General features: G+C 41.1%; 1 non-coding gene across 1 annotated transcript; it reads right to left on the minus strand.

Annotated features, from left to right (window-relative positions):
* Positions 1-2,463: 2,463 nt before the first annotated feature.
* Trnal-caa (transfer RNA leucine (anticodon CAA)) lies at positions 2,464-2,538 on the minus strand. Its single transcript has one exon. It is a non-coding gene; the product is annotated as a tRNA-Leu (tRNA).
* Positions 2,539-26,280: the final 23,742 nt, after the last annotated feature.

The raw sequence follows: 26,280 nt of genomic DNA on the forward strand, positions 1-26,280 counted from the left end.
GTTTGTTTGCAGATACGGGACCGCAGCCCTGATACGCAGTACCGCAGCACGCCGCTAAAGGAGCCAAAACAAAAAAATGGTTCAAATGGCTCTGAGAACTATGGGACTTAACATCTGAGGTCATCAGTCCCCTAGAACTTAGAACTACTTAAACCTAACTAACCTAAGGACATCACACACGTCCATGTCCGAGGCAGGATTCGAACCTGCGACCGTAGCAGTCGCGCGGTTCCGGACTGAAGCGCCTAGAACCGCTCGGCCACCACGGCCGGCGAGCCAAAACAAAATGGTACAGTGAAGACTGACTGCGCCACGTGGTAGCGGCGTACTACCGTACTGCGGTGCCGGTATTTCAGTGTCTAATAGGGCAGCATACACGCAACTACAAACAAACAAGACAGTGTGTAACTTTACTGTTTGGAGGTGATAATTTAAACTTTGTGACTACCCATGTGTGGGTTGCTTAACTTTTTGTTTATCTCTTGTTATTAAGATTACGTGGTAAACAACGAAATGTTTTGCGAGAGCAGTATTCTAAAGCTTTTTTTTTTTTTTTTTTTTTTTTTTTTTTTGTACAACCAAGGCCTGATGTGACTAAGACTCGCGCACTGACGGTTCCGTACAAACTCAAACCATTCGGAGAATCGACAGCCTCGACCATTTTTGCCTGTATCGACATTGATTCTGGCACTATATAGGTCCCTGGGTTTCCAAGATTTTCGAGAATGTTTTATTTTGAATAATATTTATCTGCCGTAAGTCACACAGTATTATAATAATCAATATTTCTGCGTTCAGGCTGACTGGTCGCAGTGGTGAAAGTCAAGAGTCAGCAGGTAAGGAATGTCTTTATTGCTCATATGACGCATTTCGGAATTAATTGAATTAATTCATTGGTTTTAAGGACATGCTAGTTTGCGAATGTTTGTTTCAGATACAACTTGAAACGCCATATCTAAATGCAGCATTCGCTTCTGGACATCTGATGACGGATTAATTCGGAAACTCGTCATACGAGCCATAAATTCATTTCTTGCCTGATGTTTGACTTTCACCATTGCGACCCAGCCAGCCTGAGTGCGGAACTATTGACTGTTTTAATTTCAAGTTCGACGTCGGATATCAAATGACAAAAGAAATATTTTTTCGTGTAATACTATTACAAATTAACAATTTTGGGATTTTTTCCTTTACTTGTATTGTTAAACCTTGCTTCTTGCCAAATTTCATGATTCTAGGTCAACGGCAAGTACTCTATAGATTTTGATGAATGCTTTTGCTAATATCAAAATATGTGACGTAAATAGCCGTATTTTTTGGCTGCATTGACTTCAAAGCTTCAACTTCTTACGCCGTGATGGGACCGTATGCGATGTAAATACGTCTACTCGTTCCTGAGAAAAAGGGTTTTAACAGTCGGACAGACAGACAGAAGGACAACAAAGTTCCGTTTCTACCGACTGACGTCCGGAACCATGAAAATGTCACTGTATTCCACCAAAATCTGCTATATTCTCTGCTTTATTTGTCGAATCCCATTTGAATCACATCGCCATCTTCAATCTACATACACATTTTCACAGAATGGATTGGTAGCCAGGAGCTCGTATTGATAGCCAGTAAACAGATTGCAGGTGCGACCTGATGAAGGTTACGAGCTACGTTACCGAAATATCGTGCAAGAACGACACAGATATGCTGCAGAACACCCGACAACCCAAGATGTCAGTAGATCGCCGAGAAAACCTGAAGAGTTACATCAGATTACAATAATGCTTGGAATGTGTATTTTTTGTGCAAATGGAACAATTGCTATTGACATTAACAAACTAAAATTAGGGTAAATCAGAATGTTAGCAGTGTCTGTTGCAGGAGTCTAGTGCGAGTTGTTTACGAGATACCGTATTTTGGAGAGTTCGCACACCGACAACTTTTTGTGCCATTCAACCTGGGTAGTGCTAGGTACGATGTTGTTACGTTTGCTTACTGTTTGCTTATGTGTTCTCCGAGTGTATTGCAACTTTCTAGTCAGTTAATGTGTGACAGTCCTAGCAGTAGGTCGTGAGTGGACTATGGGATTTACCAAGCAGGAAAAGCCGACATACTCATGTTGTATGGAAAGTCTGTGATGAACGCAGTTCGTTCTTGCACGCTGTCTGCGGCAACATATCATAATAGATGTCAACCATCTAGGCAGTTATTTATCAACCTCTTAGACCAGTTACGTTGTAAGGTGCCAGGATATGAGCAATTACACGTTAGCTTACCAACATTAGTATTAATAATAAAGGGACTGGCAAGGGCATCAGATCATGACTCTATTGAATTATGATAAATATGAGACACTCTCGAACAGTACTCCCTGCTTGTCTGCATGATTAAGTCACTAACTTAAAGCGTTGGTGAAAACTGTCGGAAGTTGAGAATTGTGGAATATAAAACTTCCTGGCAGATTAAAACTGTGTGCCGGACCGAGACTCGAACTCGGGACCTTTGCCTTTTGCGGGCAAGTGCTCTACCAACTGAGCTACCCAAGCATGACTCACGCCCCGTCCTCACAGCTTTACTTCCGCCAGTACCTCGTCTCCTATCTTTTAGAGCGTTCGACATTGGCCGAAACTGAGTATTCTTCCGCCGCGTTTTCGTACGCGTGGGAGACGGGAGAATTGTAGAGAGAGTGGACTTCGCCTTGAGCCATCGAGCGGTACAGACTTGGAGACGGCGTCTTGACCATCGTCTTCGAAGGGAGATATACGGTCTGTATCGCAGCACTGCACCAACGCGTGTTCCTTGCAGAGTTCTGCGGTTAGAGCTCTTTGTGTGCTCAGAAGCGAGATTTTCACCAACGCTTAACCACTTCCGACAACTTACCTAATATTCTTGATCTGGTAGTTAACCTTGGGAGGTGCCGAGTATTTATCAACGCAGCTGCCGGTAATAGGGGCGCGTATTAGCAAATTGTTAATGTGCCATTCTCAGGGGTGTGTGGGTGGACAATGAAATTCAAATTTTTTTTGTAAATTTTGTCAGTTGTGGGGGATATCAAATTAAAATGCCAATATTACAATCGAATTGTCGACTTCATTGTAGCTAACATTTACCCTGTCCCAGTTAGCTTTACATGTACTCTAGTCACTGCACAGCTTGCCCAGACGGCAAGGAAAGAAGGTTTGCGGTCTTCTATGTCAGCGACGGACAAATAAGCTTACAACGTGAAAGTGGTAGTGTAACACCTAGACAACGTAACAAACGGAAACAAATGACGACAAATAGGGGAAAATTATTATTCTTGCTGCTGTCGACGTTGATCCGCACTTTAGCTCCCACGCAATTTCTCGAGGAAATGGCTTGAGTCAGACAAGTGACTTACACATTCTCCATCTACGTACGTTCCATCCTTATCACATCACTCACCATCAAGAGCTGCATGGAAGCAACTATGAGAATCGCGTTAACTTCTGTACATGGGCATTGAGACAGGATACTCCAAATGTATCTTGTTTAGCGATGAGGCCACATTTACCAGTCGTGGCATGGCAAACCGCCGAAAAATGCACTATTGGTCTGTTGACAATCCCGGTTGTCTTCGTGAGTTGGAACGTCAGTGTCCATGGAGTGTAAAAGTGTGGTGCGGAATAGTGAATCATCAGTTCATAGGTCCATGTTTTGTAGACGGACCACTGAATGCGCACAAGTTTCGGAGCCTCCTAACAGATCATCTTTCGCTGATGCTGGAGGACATACCTCTCCAGAGTAGGAGGAACCAGTGGTAGCAACATGATGGTTGTCCAGCTCATAGTGCGCGAAGTACTACAGCATGTCTTCACGAACTGTTCTTGTACGCAGAGGACCTGTACATTGGCCAGCCCACGGATTTGACGCCTCTAGACTTTTTTTCTGTGGGGAAACCTGGAAGACGCTGTCTACAAGAACATACCAAGTGCATCCCATAAAATGCAACAACGTATTACTGCAGCCTGCTCGAACATCTCCGCTGAAATACCAGCAAATGTGCAGCAGTCGTTCCATACCAGACAGAAAGCGTGTTTTGCCGTTGTCAGTGGTCATTTTGAAAAAACTGTGATGGTCAATTGTCTCGTTACTGGTCAGAATCTACATAACTATTGTATGCTCAAGTGTTGTTCTTTAGCGTGTTTAACACAGGTATTGTACAAGCGTCGATGCGAGAACTTTTCAAAATACGATATCTTATAAACGGCTCGCACTAGAACACTGCAACAAAAACCAATAACATTGTAATTACCCTTCCTTTTGTTTGTTAATGTCAATAGGCATCGTTCCATTTAAAAAGTCTCTGTTTACACAAAAAAATACTTTCTAAGTGGTATAACTTCCTTGCACGCTGTGAGGTTCTTCAGTGGATTCAGAAGTGAGGAACAGACGCTGTTCGTGAATAGAGCATTCAGATTTTAATTTATTCTACTGTTCAGGTTTTAATTTATTCTACATCTAATGTCAAATTATAAAAATAATAAGTTACTTTGTTGCTGTAGTTACAGTTCAGTTGCTAACGTAGCTTTAAATTTTGAATCATACACAGACACCGCAGATTTACAAATCAGCGTCTTCAATAGAATAACTGTTAAGTAGATCACGAGCCATGGCCACTGTGAAAGTCTGCGAATGTTATTCAGCTGGCAAACAGGCTCGGTGGATGGATGTTCGAACTTGAGTGCAAGCGCCGCCGGAGCTCCGGACTGGGAATGCTTGAATCTCATTGGCAGTGGCGCAGTCGTTAGTGGCAGCGCCCTCGTGCCGCGGTGGCGGCTGTAGGAAGCGCGTGGGCGTAACTGGTGGTGCGCTTATTTGAATTGCGCCCGACCGGATAGAGGGCGATACCGCACTAAGCATTATTACACTCTGTTTATTGGCTAAAAATACGGAGCTACTGACTACCAGTCCACTCTGTGATAACCGCACATCAATAGCACTTTCTATTTCCGCAATATTTGCGGTACAAGTTTTAGGTGATTCGCCGTGAATACACAGAATAGTACACAACGTATATGTAAGCGGAATACATGCAAGCAAACATGACCAGGTTTTACCCAACAGCTTATCATTACCACAAATATTCAAGTTTTACGCTAGCAACAAAGCGTAAATGGTGAAGTACACGGAACCAAAAAATATACAAAACTTAAAATTATACTGGTAAAATCTTGTCATGTCAGTTTTACAAACTGTGTCTTAACACCACTGCTACCAAGTGAGCATTGACACTGGCCAGTTGCAACGATCCTAGAGACTGGATCGTATGATGTCTGTTTACACATGCGGCAAGCTACTCTACAGTAGCTGAAGCTCAGGGTAGTCGACCACACACGCAGAAAAAGCCCGTTGTCAGTGCTCTCTTGGTACTCTTGGTAGCTGTCACACCGAAGGCAAGCAGTGATCTCAAGCCACTGATAGTGTGTAGAAGTGACATGAAAAGCTTTTACCAGTATAGCAAAAAGATTTCAATATTTTTTGACTCCCAGGATTTCGCCTTAAATGCATCGTTGCTAAAATTAATGGATGTCCACATGTTACACAAACATCTCTTTTCCCATACATGTTTCACACCTTTGTGCTACGGTCGCAGGTTCGAATCCTGCCTCGGGCATGGATGTGTGTGATGTCCTTAGGTTAGTTAGGTTTAATTAGTTCTAAGTTCTAAGGGACTGATGACCACAGATGTTAAGTCCCATAGTGCTCAGAGCCATTTTTTTGAACCTTTGTGCTATTGTCAGTGGGTATTCTTTATTAAAATCAGTGAAATGTGAATTTGTCAGGCTTAAAGCAGTTTTTGTCTTCTGTTGTCATCATCTTCATTTTCTACATTACTGGTTATGTAGGACTCTTTTTACATCATCGGATCCAGTAACTTGTTATATGCAACTAAATGATGTTAATGTGAGTTTAGTTGGCAAGTTAACACATCAGCTACATGCAAAAGTAATTTTGTTGTGCGAAAATATTTCGCATCTATATCTGCGATAATTTACTTTCTACTTTCCAAAATCTTTTTGCATCTGCATTCTCGTAAGTTTTTGAGATGCACCCACAGTCACTACAAATATAACTTCGTTCATAAACAATTCTTGATGCATTGTTATCAGCAACTTATGGGAATAAAAGTGAGAAAAGATTTTTGGAGACTAAATGTAAATATAGGCCTATTTTACGTTAGAATTATTATCACTGATAACCTGTCCACACGCTACAGAACTGAATGAAGAACACAAACTGACGATGACACAAATGTGCCGGGGAGCTGGGGTCGCTTTGTGTGCATCAGGCCGAGCACAGAGTGTGTCAGAGTGGTCCAATGGGCCGGCCGTTGCGGTCGTGCGGTTCTAGACGCTTCAGTCTGGAACAGAGTGACCGCTACGGTCGCAGGTTCGAATCCTGCCTCGGGTATGGATGTGTGTGATGTCCTTAGGTTAGTTAGGTTTAAGTAGTTCTAAGTTCTAGGGGACTGATGACCACAGATGTTAAGCCCCCTGGTACTCAGAGCCATTTTTTGGTCCAGTGGTCCAGACTATGCTCGGAGGTTGTAGTGACATAGCGATATGTGTAACAACATTTATTTGCCTGGATGAGTTTACAGAGTTATAAGATAGTCTCAGTTTGACGGATGGTGGCCAGGCCTCAGCGTGAGCCGTGAGGAAGTGCTGAGACAGCCCCTCAGGGAGTCGTGATGTCAAAAGCACAGGTCAGTCAGCTGCGGCAATGTGTTTTAGTGAAGACGGCAGCGTGAAGACAGGCACGTGTAACCCCTCCAGCCTTCTGTGTTGCAGTATGGCCCACACCTCAGCTCTCTCGTATACAGCCTGTTGTCTGCTTCGGAGAGAGCAGTCGACTGTGTGGTCCAGCATATCGGCACTCGTCATCCACCATGGACTGACCAAGACTGCGGCAGTGGTGACATGTTGGTCAGGGGGACGCTTGAATTCGTCATGACTGGACCGTGTAGAGATCACAGCTTGCAGATCAACCACTACTGACCTCCAATGAGAGGAGGCTTGGAACACACCAGTTCTCCACATGTGCAATGTCCCGGTAGGCAGTAACTGCAGATCACAGTTATGGTTTCCATAAAGTTGACTGCGTCTCGGCGTCGTCGTCAGTGACTAGTATCGATCAGCTTGTCTTGCTTTCTCTGAAACTCGATAGACTGTAATTCTCTCTCGTTCTAGCAACACGGATAGAGTGGCGACACGACTGGATGTGTCTTAGAGTTCTGAAAATCTCGTTATTTAAAGTGTCAAGCCTGTGCCCGGGCGTGGTGGCTCTGGGTACATGATCGAATTTGCCCTCGTTTATTGGACTCGTCAGCGCTCTTTGCCTTACTGTGGTGGTTCAGTAATTATTCTGGGTCGCCAAGCTCAGGTTTCCTGCAACGTTTGACTGTTGAAGTGGGGCACTGGCATGTGAAGTTACAGTATGTTGCTTCATTCGGTCCTGTTATGTAGCATTGTGGCGTTTCCACTTTTCACTGGCGGTGCACCTTGTTGACATTCCAATTTGCTCACTGACTACAAGCTAGCCTCCTGTGCTCTAAGTTCGACGGGTCTAAATTAAAAAAAAAAAAAAGATACGCAAGTACTTCGAAATTATTCAGAAGCGCAACAATATGCTGAAGACGATCATCTGATTGAAACTGGTTCCGACAAATAAAGTAGACAATACAACAGCTTTTGGTGGAATACAATGGTTTAAAAACAGTCACAAACAGTCTCGACAGCAAAAACATTTTGTTGTGTACATAGTTCCGCATAGTCAGCGCATACACAACTTTCGCACTAGAGCGCGCCCCGCTAAGCACAACGCGCAGGCACAGTGGTCGTCTGTCTCCGCACTACGAGATGGCGCTGCCATAGAGACGGACCAAATTCTTAATATGTAACACAGCCAATGAGATTGCTGCTAACGTAGAACCTTTTCTCCTCGTGGATCACACTCGCGCAGTCATACATGAACATGCGAGGTATTATAATGAGTGTACAGACCTCCGATTAGTCAGTCTGTATTTGTCTGCACCAGTCTGTACCAGTCTGCATTAGTCTGTACCAGTCTGTACGAGTTCTACATTTGTCTGTACCAGTCCATAGTCAAGTTTCAGTCTGCGCCTAATAAGATTACCATATTCCTGCACATAGCCATGAAGATAAATGTATAGACACTTTTGTCAAGTGTCAGAGATATATGCGAGAATAAGATTATCGTACCAATACCAAAGGAACTTCAGATTGTCAATTGTAAATAGCATCCAGAACCAAGTTAAGTAATTTTTTGCTTGCTATTATTTTTAATAAATGTGTGTGAAAATTAATCAATTTCTGTTTAAAGTTGGTCACCGTCAATCTGCTTCTCTAGGCGTGCTAGTGGCATTTCTATCGTCTGACCCAACGGCAGAAGATAAACACGCCACGATAATAACACGAGACATATTGCTGACACTCGCCTACTTCGTTAGAGCGACAAGTCAAATAATCTGATGGTGTGTGTACTGAAGGTCTTACAGTACGCACACCACACATTTATTTTGATGGTAACCGTTTTTTTACCGTTCACAGATCTTCATCCCATGATGGTAGGTGATGGCGGTGAATGGAACGGATGTTGTAACTCCACAAACTGAACTACAATTGACTTTCTAGTGGATCTACTTGTACGCCGTCATCCAGTGCAATCACCTGTTGCTGTTGCACAGTTCTATACATCCATAGTTTTCTTTCATTTGGGTAAAAAATCTCGGATATTGTGTTTTCGCAATGGCTAACGTGCACTATAATTTGTCACTCTAGCTGAACACGAAGATATGGCAATGTGCTTCTGGACGACCCCTGGACAAATGACAATTTCCTCTGTAACGTGAGGGTTACTGTTTTGTAAGCGAATGTTTCTGGTATGCAGCACGTGCAGCTAAAAAACATGACCAACGAAGAAAGGAGCAGAGAGGGAGCGAGTGACGTGGTACGTTAAGGCCGCCTCTCGCAAGACGAATATACATATTTTAAATTTATGGGTAATATTGCAAGCGAAAGGAACGGGAACTTCATTAGTCTGGGCGCGCCGTAAAAGTCGCTCACATTTCATGAATAATATATGTTGTAAACGCAGTAGTGGGCAGTTAGAAGGTTATACCCGGCGCTCTGAATTACGTCTTGATGCCGCCGTAAAGATTTATGCCCGCGCCGGGAAGGCCCGGCAATGGTGGGGATAGGGGAAGGAGAGGGGACAAGTTTCGCCCGGTCTGGTCGTAGAGTCGCGTTTCTGGACGCTAAAAGCCCTCCCTCAAATTTCATGGCTGCGAAGCGGCGCTCCCTGCTGAAGAGACAGGCGCGACAGAATTTAACCCGCGTTCGACTTCGGCGTTCTCGCAGCCGTTAATGAAACTCGTTTCCGAAATGTCACCGTACTTCGCAGCAGCCTAGAAGCAAACTGTGTCACCTGCATTCTTGACTTGGCCTTTACGATAGATGTTGCAGTATTCCTTACGACTTACTGAAATACAGTTGATTTTTGTTTCATTAGAACGTTCCGAGAATCTGAGTTCACTTTATAACATGCGTGTTCAAATTTAATATGCTGCGTTCTGTTTTGCCATTACAAATTGTACTCTACTCGTAAGGAAATGAAGTACACTGAACAGCTTCAAATATTTTTTTAAAAAGACATCATGGATGTATTTGTGAAACATATTTGTTAGTAAACTCCACTACTGCAATTTCAGTCATGTGGCCACCATCCAGTGCAGGTCAATGAATCTGTGGAATATGTTACATACAGCATAGCAATGTCAAGCTTATGGCAGTTTTAGAACAACGCATTACTGACACTGCACTTCAGCAGATGAGGTGTAGTTGTGCGGTACTGCAGAAGTACAACTATATACAGCATCGTACTTATGAAATATCAAGAGTATGGCAGTTATAGCAGAACAGATTACTCACATTGTTATCAAGCACGTGTTGAATCTTTAAAGAAATATCTGACATGTACATATGTCACGTTGTGCCCATAGATTGAACGTAAAACTGAAAGGTTGTGCCTACATTGAGTGAGAACGAGACTGTGGAGCGGGGTTTGGGCTGGTGATTGTGCATGCATGGGATTATTAAAAAAACATGAAAAAACATTTATTAACGACATAAATATATCCCCATAGAAAAGTGACACGAACTGCGTCGAAAAAAAAAACAATAGGTCGACAATATATTGCCAAGACCTAATTTTTGTATAATTAGGCACCATATGATGAAACAATTATTGCACACGCCGATAACGGGAGCGAGAACTGAGTTAATAAATTACAGAAAAACCTCTTAACAATTATTAACTAAAAATTTAAATAATTTTATGCTACAGCAAATACACAGTTATCACTAAATATAATGATTACGTTCCTTCACTACTTGTAAATGAATGTTCTTCCATAGGTTACAGGTAGCCAATACATAGTGATCATCCTCTTAAGTACTGTATACAATAGACACTCTGTTCGTCTGGAATATAGATCGCATTATAATTTGATCAAGATATAAGGTTACAATTCTTGTGCCTGATGCATGTAGCAATTAAGTTCCTTCTATCCGCATATTTAAGTTACATTACACTTCAGTAAAAAAACTCCAAGCTCAGAGATGAAACTTAAACAGGCACTTTAGTAAGCTATTTAAAAGAAAAACGCTCCATAACTTTCAGGTACAACAATATATAACACATTATTAATTAAGAACAACAAAATACTTAAAATATTCGCTTATAATATAACCTGTAGGACCAAATCTGGGAGAACCCTACCATCCTCCACTTGTCAGGCTCCCATCCCCTCCAATCCGCCCCCCCCCCCAATCCCCCCACTCACTTCCTAAGTCTTGGTTTGGAACTGCATCCAACATCCCTATCCACTCTCCCCCCGTCCCTTCCCCAGACATTCACCCACAGAAACGCCCTCCTATGCGCAACATTTAAGTCCTACGTTTCCATGGTGCCCTTCTCCCTGGGAATCTACATCCACTCATTTCTTTACTCATCAAAGTATCTATTTTAATCAGTCAGCACATCGACCTTTCCCTTTTACCTAATACAACTCTATGTTTGTATTTATATATTCGTATGCAACACTCATTTTCCATTCATCTGTGTCTATACTGTAATTAATCGCAAAATCGAACTTAACGCAGCTGACGATCTCTTTTTACTGTACGAAATATTTATTTTTGTCAACCACCACGTCTAACTTTTATATTATGTTTTTAGAATTTTGCACTTAAGTGGCTGAAGAGTGGCTAATTTTACTCGCTGGAAGCTCAGCCCCCTGCTCATATGGAGCAAGGGGGGGGGGGGGGGGGAGGGAGGGGGAGCAATAAAGAAACAGAAACTGGATTGAGACTGCTGATGACTATATTCCAGCGGGTCACAATCTAATATTGTAGGGTGAGCTTTTTAACATCATACAGTGATAACAAACTATCGAGATTGTAGTCCTAGTACATATTTTTAACAGCCACAAGCGAAATGCATACTTTCAGTCTTTGCAAATGTTTCAACAGCAAATTCAGCACTAATGTTTTCCAACAGTCCTCCTTTATCCACGCTACGCAGTACGTCTTTCTTTTTGTCCATGGACACTACAGCCTTCTTTCTTTTTGCTGTCAATTTACAGTCACAACAAACTGGGTAACGGGGCACAGTAGAGCTCATTGTCACTTTCTTAAGTTGACAGCTTACCAGTATCTGTGTACTGCGGTTGGCCGAATTTAAATTTAATGATTGTCGTCGGTAGTCTCTTTCCACTGTTACATCCAGAAATCCAGAGTGTCGAGTACTGTACACTGTTACTATTGAAGTAAAAAGAAAATTTCGGATTATTAAGGGCGTAGATATCTAGTGCCTCAGAACCGCTTGTGCTGTTGATCTGTAAATGTAATCATTTCATTTACTCTATATGTACTGTTGCAACAATAAATCTTGAGTGAACTTGAAATTTCTAAAAGGGTAGACCAAATTTTTTCTGGCAGTGTAGCTACAAAACGTAAAAAAGACGTATTTAATAATTTCATTGTTAAAAGTTCCTTTCATTAGGTGTTTCCAAATTTAAAAGTTTTGTTTTTATTAGATACATTCCGCAGTTTCCCTTCATTAAATATCTTTCATTAGATAATTTCAAGTTATTGGAGCAACTGTGCATCTAGACGTCAGGCACTGGGAAGGATTACTCAGGGGCAGCACGCTATATTGCAGGTAGTGTGTCTGAAAGAGGGAAATCTAAGGCAGGATCATTACAATCATGTGAAAGAAGTCGAAGGGCACCTGATGCCCGGTGAATACAATAATAAGAAGCTCTTAGCGCGGATGGTTGAATTCTGATACAGATGTAGCGTATCGACCATTTTCGGTCAAAAAATACGGCAGAGCGGAAGTGAGTTGCAACAGAGCCAGCCGCACGCGGGCGACAGTGTTACGTCTTGCAAAGCTAAACACTGCTGATTGTCGTTGTGAAGCAGATTCAGCTGGGCGCAATATAGCAAAAGCTGACGCTGGAATACGCTAGCGGATGGATGGAAGCCTTTCTTCACTTGCTACCAAGGAAGCATTTGGAATACATGCCTTAAGGCACTAAACGAACATAGTCTGTAGTTTACAAGTACTCAGCCATTCTTGTATTAAATCATTCTTATCTTAGTACCACAGCCTACAACACGAGCTTGTGGAACACAGAGCGAATTCTCGGAATGCGGTATTGGGTCCGCTGTTGGATTGCGAGACAGGACAGCTTGCCCTGAATCACGAGGGTGTCGCCCGCTCACTGGAAGAAGTTCACGGCCATCGTAAGCTGTGCCACTGTGCTATCATGACAGTCGCAGCTGGGGACATTGTTCACAGCAACAGAAAATGACTGCATCATCTACAAACAATCTAAGAGGACTGCTCCGATTGTCTCCTATGATTTTTGTGTAGGTCGCGAAGAAAAGGGCCCGTAACACTTCTTTCAGGAACGCTAGTTATTACTTCTATTTTATTTAATGTTGAATAACAACAACAATGTTTTCTTCTATTGATCTTTGTTTATGTCAGACTGGTTTTTGGCTTATTGGGTCGTCTTCAGAGAACAACTGATAAACGTCTGAAAGGGACACTAGATCTAAGGTTAGCAAACATTATAAGCAAAGATGCAATCCAGCTGCATAGAGTGTTGTACATCAAACTTACATTTAACGTTGCAATTACATTTTACACTATGAAAAATGTTAAGCACAATAAATAATTAAACTAGACAACATTACAGGTTAAATGGTTTTAATGCTAAGAGACTGCTAAGCTGAATATTCTCTGTCTGAGTTGAGCAACAAACATCGTTTTTCAATTAAACTTTAGACAATGGTCACTATTATACAAAGAAATTAAAATAAACATTCATACAGTACTATGGGTTATTGCTTATGATGCCACAGTTCGTGAGTTCGCGACAGTAGTTGAGAACTGAGAAATAGTACTTATGTTTCCAGAATGAGATTTTCACTCTGCAGCGGAGTGTGCGCTGATATGAAACTTCCTGGCAGATTAAAACTGTGTGCCCGACCGAGACTCGAACTCGGGAGGTCCCGAGTTCGAGTCTCGGTCGGGCACACAGTTTTAATCTGCCAGGAAGTTTCAGTACTTATGTTGTTCAACACTAAATTTTACGTTTTAAATTACATTTTTATGTTAAGGACAATATTAAACACAGTGCAATGTTTAAAATATACAATATTAAAGTTTTACGTTTTATATTATTAAAGTTTGTGAGGTAAGTAAGTTAAGGAATAGGAAAATCTATTGTGTTTCGTTTTTGTGTCGCAATTTGTGGCATTGTGGCAGTTGTGGATATGTGGTTGATTGATTGCGTCATATGAAGCTTAGAAGTGGGACTGAGAGAAGCTGTAATTGATAATTTAGAACCATCTGGGGATTTTTACTCGATGACTTTTCGTCAGTTACAACGAAATGCGACCTATATGACAGGAAGTCATGAAATCAGTCACACAACTGAGGTGGCAGAACATAGGCACCCAACTTAATTAGAAACGGTTGTGAAGCACAGTGTGTAAAGCCTTCTGGAAACCTAAAAATAGCGAATCAATTTGATATACCCCTATTATTACTACTTGACAATAAAGAGCGAGTTATATTTCACAAGAACGATATTATCTGAATCAGTACTGACTATTTGTTAATGAATCGTTTTCTTCGAGGTAATTCATGTTCGAACACAGTATATGTTCTAAAATCCTACTGCAAATTGAAGTTAGTGATATGGATTTGTAATTCAGCAAATTACTCCGATTTCCTTTCTTGGGTACTGGTGTGGCTTGTGCAGATTTCCAGTATTTAAGTATGGATCCTTCGGAGAGCAAGCGCTTGAATATGATTATAATTACAGAGCTATTGTACGAGCATTTCCTGAAAGGAAACTGACTGTTATACAAATTGGACCGGAGGCCTTGCCTTTGTTAAATGATTAAGCTGCTTCGCTACACCGCCGACATCTGCTCATTAAGTTATTCACGTTGGCATTTGTTCTAGATTCGAATTACGGAATACTTACTTGGTGAAGGAGTTTCGGAAAACAGTGTTAGTAACTGTTCTTTAGTGGCACTGTCATCAGTGACATCACAATTTTATCGTGCAGTGAAGGTATTGACTGCGTCTTGCCACTGGTGTACATTAGCTACGACCAGAACCTCTTTAGGTTTTCTGCCAGTTTTCGCGACAAATTTTCGTTGTGGGAACTATTAAAAGCATCTCACATCGAAGTTCGCACTAAATTTAGAGCTTCTTTAAAACTTCGCCGACCTTGGCGATCTTGCGTTCTTTTGAATTCGATTTTGACTTTTTTATTCTTTCTGCAGCAGTGTTCTGATCCGTCTTGTGTACCATGGGCTATCAGTACTATATCTCATTAACTTATCTCTCAATTGCAGTCGATAGTGTTTCTTTGAATTCAAACCAAAGCTCGTTTCCGCTTATATAGTAAGACCGGAAGGAGTGGAATCTGTCTCTAAGCAAGGCGTTATCTTTATCTGCCTTTTTTAAGTACATGTACTTTACGTTTGGTTTTGGCATGTTCAGATATACGGTATTCAGTCTCGCTACAACTGCCTCGTGGTCACTATTCCTGTATTCGTCATGATGCTCCCTATTTGCTCAGGATTATTCGTTGCTACGAGGTCAAGCATGTTTTCTCAACCGTTTACACTTCGAGTGAGCTCCTGAACTAGTATTCGAAATAATTTTCTGAGCAAGCATTCAACACAATTTCGGATGACGTTTTATGCCTACCACCGGCTTTAAACGTGTCTTGAAGTCACCACCAAGTCCTATATATATTTGAAATAAGACTTAAGTTCTCTTTGAACCATTCAACAACCGTATGATCTGAGTCCGGAGGTCAATAAAAGGAGCCAACTACTATTTTATTCCCGATGTCAAGTATAACCTCTACCATACTAACACACAGGAACTACTACAATATAAGATAAACTACTTCTGACAGCAGTAAACACCGCACCTCCAACTGTGTTTCTCCTTTCTCAACACGGTTAGGTCCTCTGAAAAAAATTCGGCTAAACTTATTTCCATCTTTAGCCAGTTTCCCGTACCTATAATGATTTGAGCTTCAGTGCTTTCTATTAGCGCTTGGAGCTGTGGTTCTTTCCCAATACAGCTCCGACAATGTACAGTTCCAATAACAATTGCTGCTTGGTCTACTTTCCTATGTTTGTCCTACAAGATTTTAGACTGACGCCCTTTCTAGAGATTCCCCTCTAACCTACAAATCCGTCCAGTCCCTTCCATACGGCCTCCGTTACTCGTGTAGCCACGCCCTGTGTGTAGTGGACCCTTGACTTATTAAGCAGAACCCGCAAATCCACCACCCGATCGTCCGCTTCCAGGAATCTACAGCGTGCACGGTTGCAAAACCGCCTGAGCCTCTGATTCAGACCCTCCACTCGGCTCCACAGCAAAGGACCACACTCGCTACTGTCGACAACGCTACACATGGTGAGCTCCGCCTTCATCTCGCAAGCAAGACTGGCAGTATGTAGTAGTTCAGCTAGCAGACTGAAACGAGAGAGAATCTCTTCCGATCCAAAGCAACACACATCGTTGGTACCGATATGATCCACCATCTGCAGTTGGCTGCACCCTATGGTCTTTATGGAATCCAGAGGCTCCTTGCCGTATTTGGAATCACTCCTCTTAGTATGCACGCATGTGCGCTCTGGTTTTCTTTACCTGCTTGGCAGCCATCTAACTAATTAACTAAAGATAGGGGCTTAATATACTTATATTTATGGTCTTAAATATACTTGACTGTGATGTTAGGCTAAATTCTACCACACATAAAATCTTAAGTTCAATGTCCTAAAAGTTTCAATACGAAAACGGTTCAAATGGCTCTGAGCACTATGGGATTCTATGGTCATCAGTCCCCTAGAACTTAGAACTACTTAAACCTAACTAACCTAAGGACAGTACACAACACCCAGCCATCACGAGGCAGAGAAAATCCCTGACCCCGCCGGGAATCGAACCCGGGAACCCGGAAGTTTCAATACGTTTCAAATAATAAATGTTGGGCACTTTTTCAGGAAATGCTCTTCATATCAATTTACACTGACTATTAATTATTAGATTACATCGACTATTAATAATTAGATCAGTTATCAGACTTAGGTACTTCTGTAAGGTGGCTGAGAAGAACTAGTAGTAAGTTTTGCAATATTTGCCACAGGGTTTTGTTCTTGAGCACGTAGATGGAGGAGTTCTCTTTTGATATGTTCCGCCGGCCGGTGTGGCCGTGCGGTTCTAGGCACTTCAGTCTGGAACCGCGTGACCGCTACGGTCGCAGGTTCGAATCCTGCCTCGGGCATGGATGTGTGTGATGTCCTTAGGTTAGTTAGGTTTAAGTAGTTCTAAGTTCTAGGGGACTGATGACCACAGATGTTAAGTCCCATAGTGCTCAGAGCCATTTGAACCATTTTTGATGTGTTCCGCCATGAATTCCTCTCATGTGCCAACCTCTTCTATTCAGACTAACACTTGCAACCTATGTCTTAAATTTTTTAGATGTATTTCAATCTTCTTCTGCAGTTTTTATCCTCCGCAGCTCCCTCTAATACCACGGAAGTTATTCACTGATCTGCATTAACAGTGGAACTCCTGTTGTGCTCTTAATATACCACAGTAGCTTTGAATTTTACCGAAGGTTGTTTTCACTTTTCTGTACACAGAACCAGTCCTTCAGAGAATCATTTCTTTTTCGTTTTCTTCACATTCTTCGTGCAGCTATTTCCCCTTATCTTCCTATTTATTTTATTTGGAAGTGACTCACATTTACGCATTCCTGAATTTTGCTAAACATTTCTGTACTTCCTTCTTTCATCGATTAACTGAAGTATTTCTTGTGTTATCCGTGGTTTGTTCGCAGCTACCTTCTTGATACCTATGTTTTTCTTTCCAACTTTGTGCCTGACATTTTTGGAGATGTCCATTTCTCTTCAAATGTTCTGCCTACTGAACTACTCCTTATCGCAGTATCTATAGCCGTGGACAACTTCGAGCGTATCTCTTCATTCCTTAGTACTTCCGCATCCCACTTCCTAACACATTGATTCTTCCTGACTAATCTCTTTATCTTCAGCCTACTCTTCATCACTACTAAATTGTGATCTGAGTCTATATCTGCTCCTGAGTACGCCTTACAATCCAGTATATGGTTTCGGACTCTCTGTCTGACCATGATGTAGTCTAACTGAATTCTTCCCATATCTCCCAGCCTTTTCCCAGTATACCACCTCCTATTGTGATTCTTGAACAGTGTATTCGCTATTACTAGCTGAAAATTATTTGCAGAACTCAATTACTCTTTTCCTCTCCCATTCTTAGTACCAGTTCCTTATTCTCCCGTAACCGTTTCTTCAGCTCCTTCCCCTACAAACACAATCTAGTCTCCTATCACTATTAGAATTTCATCCTTTACGTACTGAATTACCAGTTCAATATCCTCACACACATTTCCTATCTCTTCATCTTGGGCTTGTGACTTCGGCACGCCGGGTGGAGTGGCCGTGCGGTTCTAGGCGCTACAGTCTGCAACCGCGAGACTGCTACGGTCGCAGGTTCGAATCCTGCCTCAGGCATGGATGTGTGTGATGCCCTTAGGTTAGTTAGGTTTAAGTAGTTCTTAGTTCTAGGGGACTGATGACCCCAGAAGTTGAGTCCCATAGTGCTCAGAGCCATTTGAACCATTTTGATTTCGGTATGTATGTCTGAACTATCATTGTCGCTGTTGATTTACTGTCGGTTCTGATGAGAACAACCCTATTACTGAACTGTTCACCTTAACTCACTCTCTGCCCTACCTTCCCATTTATAAGGAATCCTACTCCCGTTATGCCATTTTCTGCTGCTGTTGATAAGTCCATGACCATAAATTCTTGTTTTCTTTCCACTTAACTTCACTGGCCCCCACAATATCTAGACTGATGGGCCTTAGCATTTCCCTTTTCAGATTTTGTAGCTTCCATACCACGTTCAAACTTACGACGTTCCACGCCCCGACTAATAGAACGATATACTTTCCTTTATTTAGGCTGCTAGAGTTAAAGTTGTAACTTGTAGACGACGTCACTTATTGTCGTCTTGTCAGGCACACGGTTCACTCTTGTTTGTACTGTTGGCGGTGACAGCGTGGAGACCTGTTTTTGTGGTACAGATTCCTCCATCTGGGGTTATGCTGAATGAGATAGTGTGGTTGTATTTGCTATCATTGCAAACATTTCAGTGTCATGCTTACGGAAAATTTTTCATTTTGCCAGTCATATGTAGACATGCAGTTAATGATGAACAGAATAGTGTTCCGGCAGTTATTTATACGATTACGATACACCTGTACAGGAAATCTTTACGTCATTCTTTCCTCTTTTCAATGTACCTAATGCTGGAAGAAACATATTATTGTGTGTTTTCTGAGCTAGAATACAACGTCAGATAGAAACAGGATTTGGTTCTCATTACCGTGAAAATCCACATTTCGGTTTGACCCTGAATACGGTCATTTTTACACGCAGCGAATTGTTGCGTGATTTGACGTATGACTACACGCAATGCACCTTGAGTTATTTGTTTAACTTGGATTGGTTCAACAGCGCTTTTGACAAGCAGCGTGATTCATTTCGGGTCAACAAGCAGCAAAGGCTGACATCACAGTTCAGAACAGATCTTGGTTATCATACACTGAAGCGCCAAAGAAACTGGTATAGCCCTGCGTATTCAAATACAGAAATATGTAAATACGCTGAATACGGGGCTGCGTTCGGCAAAGCCTATATAATACGACAAATGTCTGGAGCAGTTGACAGATCGGTTACTGCTTCTACAATGGAGGGTTATCAAATTTAAAGAGTTATTTATTTCAAGTTTCTGCTACCAGCCACTTTTTATTTTATGCTTAATGTAACATAATGCAACGCGTTTCGAACATGTTCTGTTCATCTTCAGGCGTTTGTACATACATACATAGAGAAATGTTATTTAAAAATAAACAGTCTTAAACTACATTAATCTAGAACACTTTGTCCATTGTTTTTTACTGTAGCTGCTGGTGTGGCATTTGGGAGGAAGGAGGGGGAGGGGCAGTGTATGGCTAGAAATCGAAATCAGTGATGTCTTCTGCTAGTTTTCTTCTTTGTGGTTGACTATTTATATCACAGTCTGTATCGGATGCAGATAGATTTCCATCAGTTATGTGTTACGAAAATAGTGTGAAAGGCTTTTATATGACAGTTGATCACTTAAAATTTCATCATCTTGCTGCTTCAGTTGCATCACTGGTGTAATGGTGGAGCTGTTGATTGACATTACACTATTGCACATTATATTTTGTAACTGATTGCCAACGTAATTCACTGCACAAATTGCTTCGATGTTATACACACAACAACATACAACGGACTGTAGCATGTGAGTCAGTATCGATTATCGAAGTTTTGTATCGATATTCTTGGTACTGACAGATTTGTAATCAATTATTTACATTGACATATCTTGAATCTATTGAGTTGGATCTGGCTTAAGACTGTTGAAGAATTTTGAGTTTTTGAATTCGGTTATTTCATTAAGAATGTTATCTCCATGCTTTGTGTTATGTATGAAAATTTCCATTTCTTCCATCATATCCATTCTTTTACTTTTTCTTATCTTGCGTAAAATTTCGAGGTTGTCTTCGATTTTCAAAGGGTGGCCTGTGTCTTTAATGTGAGTTGCTACTGCTGATTTGTTACATTTATCAAGCCTGTAGCAGTGTAAATGTTCTTTGATCGGGTTCTGAAATTTCTGCCTGTTTGGCCGATATATTATTTATTACGTTGGCTGCAGGTAATTTTGTAAATGCCAGATGCATCAAGACTTGTATCTGGTGGTTTTATATTGTGAATAAGCTTCCTAGTTAGGTTGTTGTTGGTGCTGAAGCTGATTTTTACATCTGTGTTTTTGAATAGTCTTGCTAATTTCTCAGACACTGTTCCAAGATATGGCATTTTCACATATTTGACTGCTGGGGCACTGTCAGGTGTGAGTGTAGTTTGATGTTGTTTGTTCAGTTTATTTTTTATCTGTTGTGACATGGTATTAATTAGAGAAGGGTCATATCCATTGTTTATTGCAGTGTATGTTATGGTTTCTATTTCTTGTTGGAGTTCTGTATGTTGAAGTGAAAATTTGTGTGCTCTGTACAGCACTGATCTATAAGCAGCTTTTTTGTGGGAGGAGGGATGTGTTGAGGAGTTTGGTATAGTGGTGTCAGTGCCAGTAGGTTTTCTGTAAACATTGAAAGCTACCTTTTGCTTCTGTTTTGATATTTTTATGCCAAGAAAAGGTATGGTGTTGACTTCTTCCTGTTCAAGGGTGATTTGAATATGTTTATGTAGGCTATTGAATTTGTTAAAAAGGTTTGTCACTTCATCCTCTGTGCCATCAAATGGAATGAGGGTGTCATCTACATATCACTTATATAATTCAACTTCGCTTGTGATGTTATCATTTAGTGTTAGAATTTTATTTTCTATATGGTTGATAAATATTTCAGCTAATAGGCCACTGAGAGGATTTCCCATTGCTAGTCCTTGGTCCTGCTTGTAAATTTTATTGTTAAAAGAGAAGCAATTGTGTGAGAGCACTAGATTAAGTACATCTGCAAGTTCTATGATTTCTGGTTTGCTCATTGTCTTGTTTCTCAATAGGTTCATTCTTATTATCTCAATTGTTTCACTACAGGTATACTGCTGTAAAGGTTAACAATATCTAGGGATAGAAGCTTGGCTTGAGGTGGTACTGTCAAATTTTTCAAATTGTTAACAAGTTCATAGCTGTTCTTTATGGAATATGATTTTTCAAATGTGTATTTTTCTACAAGTATGTCATTTAGTTCTCTCATTAATTTGTGGGCTGCTCTGTTAATTGAGTTCACAATAGGCCTGATAGGTGTGTTGGTTTTATGGACTTTTGGTTGTGCTCTGACTTTGGGGGGTGTTGGGTTCATCACAATAAGGTTTCGTACTTCATTCTTAGTGAAAAGGAAGTCATTGTTGTTGAGGCATTTTCTTATTTTAGCTTGAAACTTTGGTGTGAGGTCAACTTGCACTTCCAGTATGTGGTTGTTTGCAAAGACACAATTTGCTCACTAAAGATAGTCAGTGACTTTGCAAAACTTAATGACCCTGAACAAACAGTACTAGGCCACAAGGCTAGTAAAATTATATAATGTTATACAGAAACACATAATCAAAAAAGCAACAAAACAAACAACTTTGAAATAAATGTACTCCAGTCAATCACTAAGAAACTACAAAACCACAATGCCCTGGCAGTAAAATCTGTTAAAGCTTCCACAACAGTTATTATGTTTATGGATGATTATGTACACAAAACACTCGAATTCTTGGAAACAACCACATATTGAAAGTCTTGATGCGTCTGGCATTTACAAAATTACCTGCAGCAAATGTAATAAATATTATATCGGCCAAACAGGCAGAAATTTCAGAACCAGACTCAAAGAACATTTACACTGCTACAGGTTTGATAAATGTAACAAATCAGCAGTAGCAACTCACATTAAAGACACAGGCCACCCTTCGGAAATGCTACACCCCACACGTCCAGAATTGCTACAGAGCAGCGCCAGGAACATTTTTCTTAGTTTAAACATTTCCCCTGGCCACCAAACTCCTCAGAAATGAACATTATTGAGCATATCAGGGATACCTGGCAACGTGCTGTTCAGAAGAGATCTCCACACTCTCGTACTCTTACGGGTTTATAGACAACCCTGCAGGATTCCTAGCGACATTTACCTCCTGCACTACTTGAGACATTAGTCGAGTACATTCCACGACGTGTTCCAGCACTTCTGCGTGCTTGCGGAGGCCCTACGATATAAGGCAGGTGTATCAGTTTCTTTAGCTCTCCAGTGTAGTTTCGCAGATAAGAATTAATATTAGGACGGTGACAAAACATTTTCGCTGTGTTTAGGTAACAGTGGACATCTGTCCATGCTTGTATGAATTCAGATTAGTGTCAGAAACTGCCGTTAGATACGCAATACACTAACTAAAGGTTACAAAGTTTTTTTAGTATTTGTTCAATAGCTGCATTGATGTCCGGACACTCTGTTGTGGTCCGTCCATTGTACTCGTAGTTCTGCTGTCACCCACACGGTGATAAGGAAGATGCTTGCTTTCCAAGCGCTTCGGGCTACTGCGTGGCGGTGCATCATTATTTCTACAACACTTTTCTGGGCAATTAGTATATTGTTGGTCCCCCATTTGTGGCTTAATTCTATCGCTCAGCAACATTTTCTTCAATCGCCTTAGCTTTATTACTTAGTAGAGGAAACAAACAGGTCTACAAATGGCCGATTAAGCCGGACCGTTACAGCCAGCAATAGCGCATAAAACACTTCTCAACACAGCAAGAAAGTGGGCCACTGTCCACGGAGGAAAGATGCCTTATCTTTCTGATAAGACAGCTGAACCTAATCCGCGGCATTTCCCAGCCAACAATTCCATAGCTTCTCTTAAGGTTTGCAAACGTGTGACAGGATGGACCTGAGTTGGTGGATGATTATTTACAACTGAGAAAAAAATCACAGTCATTTCTTTTGCATCTCTACAACGATAAAGCTTAGTATCCACGAACAAGGAAGGACCTTAGAAGGGAGGAAGTCCTTTTCTTTTTTTAATTTAATTCGCGACATTCATTTACAACTTTCGAGTTCGTGCGAAATGGCGGATAATGGTAGGACCTAAGTAAAAAATTTACTATCGCAAGTGTTCTTTAGTCCCAGGGAAGCAAGACAGGTGCCGTACGGGAAACATAACGACTGTGATCTCCAATGAAAGTCAGTGTGACACTGAACAGCCGAGCCTCGAAAAATTTCCCGAAACGATAGTTCACTGAAGTCGAACAAGGCCTACTTAAAATTGTTAGCGTATTAAATATACACATATTTTTCTTTTCAGAAACTTGGATGTATCCAGGGAAACGAACCAAATTTACTGGATACAGTATGATAAGGAAAGAACGCGTGGATGGCTGCAGATGATATAGATCTTTCATTAGCACAACCAAACCTTCAAAACTTTATGATAGAGCCATTTGATGTGTGAAAGAGCTCGTTCCTAACCTCAAGTAACTTTAAGATAAACATGACACTATTGTAAGTCCACACTACTAACTGAACATAGTGGACTTGTCACTGCTAGCTAAGTTACGCCAATATAAAGATTTCAGTCACTGTATTTATAGTACTCCCGAGGCTATGATGAAACTCAATAACTGATTTTACAATATCCGCTTGACAAGTTCGCGTAATTAAAGCAAAAGATTCAAGTAATACCAACAAATAAATCGTCATACGTGTCGCAAAGAGCATGATTCCTGAATGTTTGCTGTTACAACTTCCGCCTGCGTGAAGCGGGTTCATCGCTTTCCTGGCTGTGTACGATGTCAGATAAAACTTTACGGCGAGAATGTTTCGAATTGTACCACGTCGTCAGTTTCACAATGCAAAGCTCGACTTGCCTTCACGCTAACTGCCGCATTTAAGGGCTTGGCGGCACGTATCTCCGACCATAAATATAATTGTACTCATTTGCATATTCCGTGAGTAGCAGCAATTCATATCGGCCGCTGTAGTTGGACCTGGCAGGGCAGGCGACTCATAAATCTAACCACCAAGAAGCCGCAGCTGTAATAGCAGCAGCACGTACGGGAATGGATTCGTAAAAGATGCGAGTGGAACGAATTCCGCTAAGGCTCCCGTGCCAACCAGTTCCGCGAACTTGATCTTTCACTGCTGCTATAGATTAATAATAGGCTATTTCTTTTAATCTGATACATACGTAATAAAAATGAGACCAGATGCAACCAACAGTCTCATTACGTTTTATGAATGAAATATGCGCAACACTTGTGGAGTATTATATAATACTTATAATTTAACTAACTGATTTTCGAGTATTAGACTATCACCAGGTACAAAATAAATATGTATCGCTGTAAATTTTGTGAGAACAAAGATTCTAAACTAGGCGGATCCAAAGAGTTCATCAACTGCTGTCAAAGATAATAGTTATTAAAATTCGATATAATCTTTGCCAGCCAATTGCATCTAGTTTAACAACTTTGATGTCACACAGCGCACAGTCAGACGTATTTGGTTTTGTAACTGATGAACACCTAAGAATCGTAAACCGGTTACTTAAATAATAAACATGGTACGGGAGATTGATATAGCTTGGAACTCTTTTCAGACCTTTGCCCCTAGCCAACCAGGTAGTAGAAGTTCAATATATTTCCGCATTCCACTTTCAGCGATGTCATATACTTCTTGAGTGCTGCAGCTTTACTCTGAAATTATTAAAATTACTGCGGAAAAGTAAGGGTTTCCCAAATGCGAGAATATGTTTCAAGGTAAAACATGGTCATCTACCTAGGAAAAAGTATTCTACTGAAATTTACAAGTTTTACAACGAGAAAATCTTGTCAGTAGTGTATTTACATGTCTATCTGTTGCTTTATTTTTCTGCTACACACCAATAATTAGTAAAACGCATTATACTAAGTATTATCAAAATCCAGCTACAAGTTAAATTGTTTCGAAATAGAAGCTATTGGAAATTAACACATTTTTTCATTTTCGAGACAGCTAAAATTACTGAGATTAAAGAAATTCAATTCCTTTGTATATATCACTTGTACCAAGGTAAAAGACTTTCTTCCGTCTAAAAGGACAAGATGGTGCGCGACCGACGAAGTATGTGCTAACCGTCTACACGTGATATAACTAACTTTAAAAAATGTACAAAATTTTAGCTTCCATAAAGTTCTATAAATGCCCAGTGCCAGGGACACGCCTACTGGTATTATCTCAGTGTGCAGGCCATAAAGAGTAGGCTTGTAGCTTAACTGCCACACCTATAACGCTGCAGAATAGATCATTAGTGTAGCTTAACAGACTAGATTAACCTTGCCCATTGAATTGTATTAGTTTTTATAACGTAAGTAGAAGCTGCATTTGATATTGTACACTAATGGCCATTAAAATTGCTACACCACGAAGATGACGTGCTATAAACGCGAAATGTAACCGACAGGAAGAAGATGCTGTGATATGCAAATGATTAGCTTTTCAGAGCATTCACACAAGGTTGGCGCCGGTGGCGACACCTACAACGTGCTGACATGAGGAAAGTTTCCAACCGATTTCTCATATACAAACAGCAGTTGAGCGGCGTTGCGTGGTGAAACGTTGTTGTGATGCCTCGTATAAGGAGGAGAAATGCGTACCATCACGTTTCCGACTTTGATAAAGGTTGGATTGTAGCCTATCGCGATTGCGGTTTATCGTATCGCGACATTGCTGCTCGCGTTGGTCGAGATCCAATGACTGTTAGCAGAATATGGAATCGGTGGCTTCAGGAAGGTAATACGGAACGCCGTGCTGGATCCCAACGGCCTCGTATCACTAGCAGTCGAGATGACAGGCATCTTATCCGCATGGCTGTAACGGATCATGCAGCCACATCTCGATCCCTGAGTCAACAGACGGGGACGTTTGCAAGACAACAACCATCTGCACGAACAGTTCGACTACGTTAGCAGCAGCATGGACTATCAGCTCGGAGACCATGACTGCGGTTATCCTTGACGCTGCATCACAGA

The sequence above is a fragment of the Schistocerca serialis genome, chromosome 8, assembly GCF_023864345.2.
Source record: "Schistocerca serialis cubense isolate TAMUIC-IGC-003099 chromosome 8, iqSchSeri2.2, whole genome shotgun sequence".
NCBI lineage: Eukaryota > Metazoa > Arthropoda > Insecta > Orthoptera > Acrididae > Schistocerca > Schistocerca serialis.